General features: G+C 52.6%; 1 pseudogene; it reads right to left on the bottom strand.

Annotated features, from left to right (window-relative positions):
* Window positions 1-7,612: 7,612 nt before the first annotated feature.
* On the bottom strand, window positions 7,613-8,192 carry LOC138804848 (ferritin light chain pseudogene; annotated as a pseudogene).
* Window positions 8,193-9,179: the final 987 nt, after the last annotated feature.

The raw sequence follows: 9,179 nt of genomic DNA, 5'->3' as shown, positions 1-9,179 counted from the left end.
AATTCCTTTGGAGTCCGTGGCGCTCAAGACCCCTGTGCCCAGAGGGAATCACATCGAGTGTGAGCTGAAGATTTCAGAGACTCCAAATGGCAAGGACCTGCTAACAGCTAGTGCTGAGATAGTTTGGCCCCTCCCCCCTCCCTCCCCCGCGCCCTCTGGGGCTGTGGACAGCTGAGCGTGCAGTAGGCTGAGCAGGCCTAAGGACGGCCTGAGCGGTGAGAGCTGAGGTGGGTGCGCCTCCTGAGCCCCCGTGAGAGGGGACAGGCCTGTCCCCAGGGAGCCCGGGGGGAGTCCCTCTTTGTCCCCGCAGGAGGTGGCTTCAGGGTGCCCTGGTCTGGCAGAGCACCTCCAGCAATGCCGTCTTTCTCTCTCTCTCTCCCTGGTGGTGTGGCGTTATTGGGGGGTCCTGCCTCACAGTCTCTCTCTGCTGCCACACCGCCTTCTTACTTGTGGGTCCCTTGTCGCCTGGAAATCACAAGTATGGAAACACCTGATTAAAGCCCCTGCTTGGATTTTGGGATAGAAAAGATTTTGGAAACCTCTTCAGTCCCAGATCAGACCAGAGAGGTCTTAAAAGGGGTGTGAGGTCACACAGAGCCAACGTGCATTGCATATGGCCGTGTGTGTGTGTGTGTGTGTGTGTGTGTGTGTGTGTGTGTGTGTGTGTGTGACCCATTCCTGTGGTTCACAGTAGACAATAAGGTCTGGGGGGGGGGTCTGGGGTGAGGGAGGCCTTATCCTATTTAGGGCTGAGTCCACCTGGCCAGCCTTCCTAGGCCAAGGGCAGAAGCTGGCGGATGAATCACAGATGACTCAGGTGCTGGAGGCCACTGTCACACATGGCACGTGACAGCCAAAGGGAGCCAGAGCTGTTCTGGAACAGAGAGAGGACCTGGGAAGCCGACACGCATTTGTAGGCCCGCAGGTGGAGCAGGCTGGGGTGGGGCTGAGGAGTCTCTCTATTCCCTGGAGTATATGTCATTCACATTTTGGGGGCCAGTACTATGGCTTGCACTAGGGGCTTCCTGGGGTTCTCCCTCAAAGCTCGAGCCACAGCTCCACTTCCAATGTTTTGCTGGTTCGTTGGAGATGAGAGTCTCATGGACTTTCCTACCTAGGCTGGCTTTGAGTTGTGATCCTCAGCTCTCAGCCTCTGGAGTAGCTAGGATGACAGGCGGGAGCCACGTACACGCGCTTCCCTTAGAGCCTTTGATACATTGTCTGGCAGAGGCATTTCTGGGGGGTGGCGTGGGCAGAGGCTCTCCCATAGGGACAGGGTTGGGGCTCTTCATCCGTAGAGATCATTTTCCCGGGCCGTCTGAAGCCAGCTTCTTTCAGCAAACCATCTCTGCCCTACCTGGCCAGAGTCAGTGCTCTTCTTTCCCTGAGGCGTGGACTGCTGCCGCCGGACCCCAAGGTGTACACCAGAAGTTGAGGTGTCCTGGGTGTGGATGGCACCTGGGTTACAATCTCACGGTGACCTAGGGTGGCGTCATTTCCTCTCAGGGCCTCAGTCCCCTCCGCAACCCCACGGGGAAGGGCTGAGAGCTGGGTCCAAGGAGCACTGGAAAGGCAGGTCCCCAATCTGTAGGGCAGAAGACAAAAGGAAAAGGGGGAAAGGGAGAGGATGAGGAGAGGACCGCAGAAGGCTCTCCCCCCACCCCATTGGCAGATGGAGGAGCGTGGAAGGCAAATGGGGGTGGCTGTGCCTGGCCCCACAGCTCCAGGAAGACACCCGCTCCCCCCCACCCCCCCAACCATTTTCCCTGAGGTAGCCACCTCCTCTTCCGGTCATTTCCTACAATCTCTTCCTTTCATGAGGGAAGACGGAGGTCAGACCAGGTCACCTTTCATCTCAAATCTCTGCCAGTGGCTCCTGGCTTTGCTGAGAGCAAAAGGTCTTTAAGGTCTGGTGTGATTCCCTTCCAAGAGCAGCAAGTGTGCTTCAAACACAGCCGCGCTCCTGCCCCAGGCCACAGGCGCAGGCTTCCCCAAGGCCTGGAGAGATCTGCCTCCAGATAGCTGCCAGACCAATCACTTCCCAGTGAAGCCTTCCTGAGCTCCCTATTGAAAATGGCCCCTTTCCCTGGTCTCATTCTCTAAACATATCGATTTCTCACATTCTCATGTTGTAAGTGCATGTATAGATGGATGGATGGATGTACATGGTGAATTGTCTGTGTTTCCCCTGCTAGAATCTAAGTGCCACAGAGTATCTATCTATCTATCTATCTATCTATCTATCTATCTATCTATCTATCTATCTATCTATCTATCTATCTATCTATCTATCTGTCTGTCTGTCTGTCTGTCTGTCTGTTCATCCATCCATCATCCATCCATCCATCCATCCATCCATCCATCCATCCACCCATCCACCCATCCACCCATCTACCTACCTACCTACCTGCCTACCTACCTACTAAAGACTGAATTTTGGGCCTTGTGCTCATTAGGCAAGTGTTTAGGCATTCTTCTATTGAGCTGTATCCCTGTTAGTGTTTGCAGTGGGGGGGGGGGGTGGAGGGGCAGGGTTGGTCCTGAGGCCTGGATGCTGTCCCTGAGCTTCAGCTACCCTGCTCAAGGCTAGCATTCTGCCACTTGAGCTACAGTTCCACTTCTGGCTTTTTTTTTTTTTTTTAGTGATTAATTGGTGATAAGAGTCTCACAGATTTTCCTGCCTGGGCTGGCTACGAACTATGATCCTCAGACCTCAGCCTTTTGAATAACTAGGATGACAGTCACCAACAGCTCCAGCTTTTAGTTTGTTTTTGAGATAGGTCTTAGGCTAGCCTCCAAGGGTGATTCTCTTGTCTCTGCCCCCTGGGAGGCTAGGACCACAGGCATTCCCTACCATGCCTGCCTTGGAAGGGTGAGTAACTTTGTTCTGTTCACTGAAGTATCTTAACTCCTTGGAACAGCTCTTGACACATAGTAGGTGCTCAATTTATTGGATGAGTGAATGACTTCTCCATGGGTGATGGTCTTTCCTGTCCTTTGCCCCTTGCCTGCTGACCTCTCTGCTTATGAGCTGACTTCTACTGGCTTGACCATGCGCGATGGGGCACGTGTGCATTACTCACTGTGTGTGCCCCCAGCACCTGGCTGGCACACAGAAGACTGCAACAGACCTTTGTTGGCTGGATGGGAGGCACCTGGGCAGAGGTCAGCGGAAGCGGGAAGACAGGATGGTTACCGGGAACAGGCTCCGAGAGGGGGAATTCCCAAAGAAGAGAATGGAAAGGTGTCTACTGTGCATGCCCCAGCTCCCAGGATCCCTCAGCGAGCCACTGGGGCTACCTTGAGAGCCCGCCCACCCCCCACCGGGCCTCCTTTGCTGCTGCCCAGCGGCTGCACCGCCTTGTAGGGTACTCAGCGGGCAGAGGCTTTGTGGGCCCAGGACAGCAGGCTCTGCCCTGCTCCCATGTTGTCAGCCTTGGTTTTCCTTGCAAACCTATGGCCTTCCTAGATCTGCAAAGGGCCTCGCTGTTCACGTAGTCACTCGAAGCCGTGGCCTGCGCCCCTCCCGTCTCACTACTCCGGCGTCTACCTTCAACGCATTTCCGTTCCGTGTTCCTCTTTTGACGCTGTCTGGCCTGACCTCTGATTCTTGCTCCTCCCAGCAGCTAAACAAACGACACCACCAGGCTTCCTGTCTGCTCAAAGACAGACCACCTTTCTTCCTCTTTGGGAGTTCAGGAGTACCAACTTTAGGTGACTTTTTTTTTTTTCTTGGGGCTGGGGGTATGTGTGTACCAGAGCTGGGACTTAAACTTAGGGCCTGGGTGTTGTCCCTTAGCTTTTTCACTCAAGGCTGGTGCTCTATCACTTGAGCCGTAACTCTACTTCTGTTTTTTATTTTTTCTGTGGTACATTGGAAATAAGAGTCTTATGGACTCTCCTGCCCAGGCTGGGTTTGAACCACGATCCTCTGATCGCAGCCTCCTGAATAGCTAGGATTAATGGCGTGAGCCGTTGGTGCCTGATCTAGGTGACTGTTTCGCTTATATAAGGCTGAGGGTTCAATGGCTACTTGTTGAATGAATAAATGAATGAACAAATGCTCCCACTCTGTCTTTGTCCTTGCTCCATGACCAGATTGGCCAGATTGGTCCGACCAGTGAACCCACGCTTTGGCCAACTGGATTGGCCCCTCCTTCAGAGACATTGTGCCTTCCGTACCTCCTTACCTGTTAGACTTCAGTTCAAATGTCAGCTCCTCTGGAAGGCCGCCCCTCCCCCCCCATCTCCCCTACAGGTGACGTCATCCATGCTTATGCATCACCTTTTAATGTTCTCCATGCATTTCTTTCTAGCTGAATTCTCAGTCTTTGTTTAGAGATGGACGTTCTTCCTGTGTGGGTTTTCAGGGGTGAACGGGCACCTGGTCTGGGTGATTGCTTTCTCTGTCTCATGTTTAATGCTTGGATTTAATAAATGTTCGTTGAATGAATAAATGAATGAATGGTCCAGCCCTGCCTTTGCTGAGCATTTAGATTTTGCAACTTCTCTTGCATAAGCAGGTGCTAGGTGACCCCGTGTGCACTTTCATTCCAAGGATTTTCGACGTGCTTGGCCAATCCAGTGGCAGCTCCTCCTTTCTGGGCAGCCTGTCCCCTCCCCTCCCCTCGCTGCGGGGCACAGGACCCACAGTAGGTCCTCAGCGCATGCTCACGTGAGACTGAGTCAGTTCTTGCTGCCTGGCTCCTGTCCTGATGATCGGAGCGACTTTAAGCAAGTCAGCATACCTTGGGTTGCTTGCCGTTCTCATCTGTAAAGATAAAGGGGTTTGTACTGATGGGCTCCAAGATTCCGTTGACTTTCAAAGACCACAGTGGAATTCAGCAACCCGGAGTGGCTGGGCAGGGGTGCACACAGTTGAGAGTCGAGAAATGAGGAGTTTGGGGGACCTCCGGGGCCTTGTAGAGGGGGGTGGCGTTCTTTTAATGAGGTTTGCCTTTTGTGGAGGGGGGGGTGGCATTCTTTTAATGAGGTTTGCTTCTGACACTTAGGATTTGCCCTTGTTTCCTTGGGGCTCATGGAGCTTCAGCCTGTGACTTCTTTCTCCTCCTGCTCTGTCACTGAGCGGGGAGAAATGAGTCCAAGAATGAGTTTTAAGGTTTACAGGGCAAAGTCTTTATCTGTTATCAGATTCCCTAAAAGACCTGTATCCTTCAAAGTTTAGGAACTCGAATCTAAAAGGCCAGGTTGAGTTGGAGGTGTGGCTCAGGTCATAGAGCACCAGCCAATGAGTGAAAGCAAGCGTCAGATACTGGGTTCGAGTCCTGGTCTTAGACAAAGAAACAAAAGGCCAGTTTCTTCATCAGTAAAATTGGAAGTTTAGCTGGGCGCTGGTGGCTCACGCTTAGCTACTCAAGAGGCTGAGATCTGAGGATCACAGTTAGGAGCCAGCCTGGGAAGGAAAGACTGTGAAACTCTTATCTCCAATAACGTGAAGCTGTGGCTCAAGTGGTAGAGCGCTAGCCTTGAGCAAAAGAAGCTCAGGGACAGTGTCCAGGCCCAGAGTTCAAGATCCAGAACTGGCAAGCAAGCAAGCAAGCAAGCAATAAATAAATAAATAATAAAGGAAGGAAGAAAGTTCTAAATAACAGGTTGGAGGCATGGCTCACGCAGTAGAATGCCTGCCTAGCAAGTGGGAAAAATCTGAGTTCAAACCCCAGGACTGCCCTCCTCCCCACCAAAAAAAGACTGGAAGTTCCTGTGACCTCTAGTAATACCCAGCATTGCGGATAATGATGCCTAGGTTTAGTTCATTGCATTATCTTCCTTTAAGAGGTTTAACAACCTGTTATTCACATGCACCCCATTTTATAGATGACAACACTGAGATTTGCTGATGCATTCATGGTCACATAGCCTGTGGGTGACAGAGAGGGCCTGCCAGGCAGCTGAGGGATTCTAAGACTTCCTTTTGGGGTCCGTGGCAGGATAGCAACCCAGCATAGCTGCAGGACCCCTCAATCCCTAGGAGGTGTGGGCCAAGGGACGTGGGCTGGTAGTGACACCTCAACTAATGGCAGCTAAGAGAAAGTCGTGGGAAGAAAGGTCTGGTCCAGGTAAGAATTCCCATTGCCCCCTCGCCAACCTCAGCACAAGGGGGCCCTTGGGATGGTCCCGGGAACTAGAAAGAGGAGTTGCTCCTCACAGTCAGCCAAAAGCATCCTTTCCCCAGGTGATCAGCTGGTGATAGAGAACTGATGGCATTTCTGCTGGCTGGAGAACCATTGTGGTTCCCCAGTGGACTTTGGGCCCTGCCGCAGGCCTGGGGCTGGTGAGACTTTTTGGAATGTGCCCTTTGTCTTCCAGGGCTACCTTTGGCCTCGCCTCCTGTTTACCTTCCTACTCCAGTCCCTTTGCCCCCTTGGCAGACTGTGCGAGCCCCAAGAAATTGTTGGTCAAAGGTGAGGTCACCAGGAACCTAGAGAAAACAACAGGTCACCATTAACCGTGTTTACCTGCCAGGTGTCTGGGGCTTCACCAGCAGCCTCCTGCCTCTTCCCTGCTGGCATCTCCTGCTGTCTTCAAAGCATGCATCTGCTGGGCAGGTTTTGGTGTAGAAGTTCCTGCAGGGCTTACCCCTGTGACATTCCTCACCTGGGCTTTTGGCATGAGGCCTCCTCCTAGACCGTGTGAGCATGCAAATTCAGACACTTGCTGTCCAGTGAGAGTGTAAGCAATTCTAGGGGAGGAATGTGTTCTCAGGCTGGCTTTTTTTTCCTCGGGGGCGTGGGAGGAAGGTAGGAGATGGGCCAGGTATTGGGGCTTGAACTCAGGGCCTTACACTCTCACTGGGCTTTTTTGTTCATGTCTGTGGCACTTGAGCCACACCTCCAGTTCTGGCTTTTAAAAAGCCTCATTGGATGGGAAGATGGCCCAGTGGTAGAGTGCTTGCCTTGCATCTTGCATGCATGAGGCCCTGGGTTTGATTCCTCAGCACCACATAAGTAGAAAAAAGCCAGAAGTGGTGCTGTGGTTCAAATGGTAGGGTGCTAGCTTTGAGCTGGAATGCTGAGGGACAGTGCCCAAGCCCAGAGTTCAGGCCCCACAACTGGAGGAAAAATAAAAGGTTCATTGGAGATATGAGTCTCTCAGATTTGTCTGCCTCTGCTGGCTTCAAAGCAAGATCCTTAGATCTCAGCCTTCTGAGTAGCTAGGATTACAAGCAGGAGCCATGGGCCCCTGGCCTTGAGCCTGGCACTCTGGCTTGATTTTTTTTTTCTTAACTCATAGCTGGTGTTCTTGAGCCACAGCTGTACTGAATTTTTGGTGATTAATTGGAGAGAAGAGTCTCACAGACTCTCCTGAATAGGCTGGCTTCAAACCTCTATCCTTAGATCTCAGCCTCCCGAGTAGCTAGGATTACAAGCATGAGATACCAGCACACAATCGACCATTGTTTTCTGGCTCCAAGATGGCTTTTTTTTTTTTTTTCTGCAAAAAGCTTTATTTTCATTTGGTCCAAGGCTTGGGAAGGGCTCCAGGATGGTTAGTTAGGAAGTTTCCAAATGGCTAGAGGCAGAAGTTCGGCCGGAAACCCTGATGTCTGGCGAGGCAGAGATGGCCCCCAAAGGCTGCTGGACTCTGGAGTTTTCTAGTCATGTTTGAGGGTGAGGCGTTCGAAAAGATACTCGCCCAGCTGGGCCTGCGGGGCCGCCCCCAGCCTGCGAAGGTTGGTTAAGTGGTCGCCCATTTTCTTGATGAGCTTCACCTCTTCATCCAGGAAGTGGTTCTCTAGGAAGTCACAGAGATGGGGGTCTGTGCGAGCAGAACTCAAGGCATGAAGATCCACAATGGCTTGGTTCAGGTTCTTCTCCAGGGCCAGGGCGGCTTCCATGGCTTCCATGGTTTTGCCCCACTCATCCCGAGAAGGTTTCTGCACGTCCTGGAACAGCGCGTGGCTGCGCGCTGGTTCTGCATCTTCAGAGGCGCTGGGCGCCCTCAGCTTCTCCTCCGCCAACTCGCAGAAGAAATGGCCCACGCCCTCCAGAGCCACATCGTCGCGATCGAACGAGTAGCCCAGAGAGAGGTAGGTGCAGGAGGCCCGCAGATGCAAGCTGACCAGGCGGTTGACGGCAGCCTCCACCTCGGTGGAATAATTGTGACGAATCTGGGAGGTTATGGCTGGTCGTGGATACAGAGCTAACCACAGAAAAACATGGCGTTGGTTGGTCCTGGAAGCAGGAGATGGGAGAGAAGATAAGGGTCAGAGGCGGTAAGTGGAGAGGCAGTTGGTGGTGGAAAGGAGGAGTCCCTGGGTCTGTTCCGTCCAAACACTGTTGAAGCAAGACACAGATCTGCGGGACTGGCATGCGCTTATGTCTGTAGCAATGGATGGGTGGGTGGATGGATGAAAATGGGTGGGTGGGACTAATGTTCTGAGTTACTTCTTGGGGGAAACCTCCTGAGATTATGTCTGCTCTTTTATTTCTATCTTCTCATTCCTGGGTTTGATCTGTCCACTCCCTTCTGATTTTCCTTGACATTGCTCCCAGGTTGTTTCAGATGGCTTCATTTAAGCACAACCATGGGCAGAGACAATGCCTTCTAATTCTCCTATGTGGCTCTACACTCTCCCCAGGGCCCTGCACACAGCAGGCCTTTCATTGATGCTTACCAACCGAATGGCTGTGCGACACAGGCCTAAGAAGGCCAAGGGGGGCAGATTGTCCCTCAAGGTCACTTACTTTTTGGTGAAAGACCTAGGCCCACCCTTGGCTAACCGCTTGCACACGCCTCTGTCTGGAGCTCCTTTCTGTGTGCAGAACTGATTATTTCAATCCTCTAATACAGCCAGGCATGGTGTTGCATGCCTGTAATGCCATCATTTAGGAGGCTGAGGTAAGAGCACTAGGAGTTTGAGGCCAGCCTGGGCTATATAGTGAGACTTTGTCTCTAGCTAAACAAGTAGTGAAACCGTCAGCGCTCATTCACTTGGTGGTACACTTGGCAGTATGCCACGCAGACGCTGGGCTCCCCCGGGCTCTGAGGAAGAGGTGACAGTTCCCTGGCCACAGGGAGGTCACCCATCACCGGGGATGGGGGGAGCTCTAAGCACTGGAAGGAAAGTACTCCAGAGGTGGGGGGCACCGGGAGCTTGTAAAGAACACTCTAGGCTCAGAGATCAGCCTAGAGGCTGTGGCGGAGCCCCAGAGCTGACC

The sequence above is a fragment of the Dipodomys merriami genome, unplaced genomic scaffold, assembly GCF_024711535.1.
Source record: "Dipodomys merriami isolate MVZ:Mamm:240054 unplaced genomic scaffold, mDipMer1.0.p SCAF_3735, whole genome shotgun sequence".
Lineage (NCBI taxonomy): Eukaryota > Metazoa > Chordata > Mammalia > Rodentia > Heteromyidae > Dipodomys > Dipodomys merriami.
This window is presented reverse-complemented; position numbering and strand designations above follow the sequence as displayed.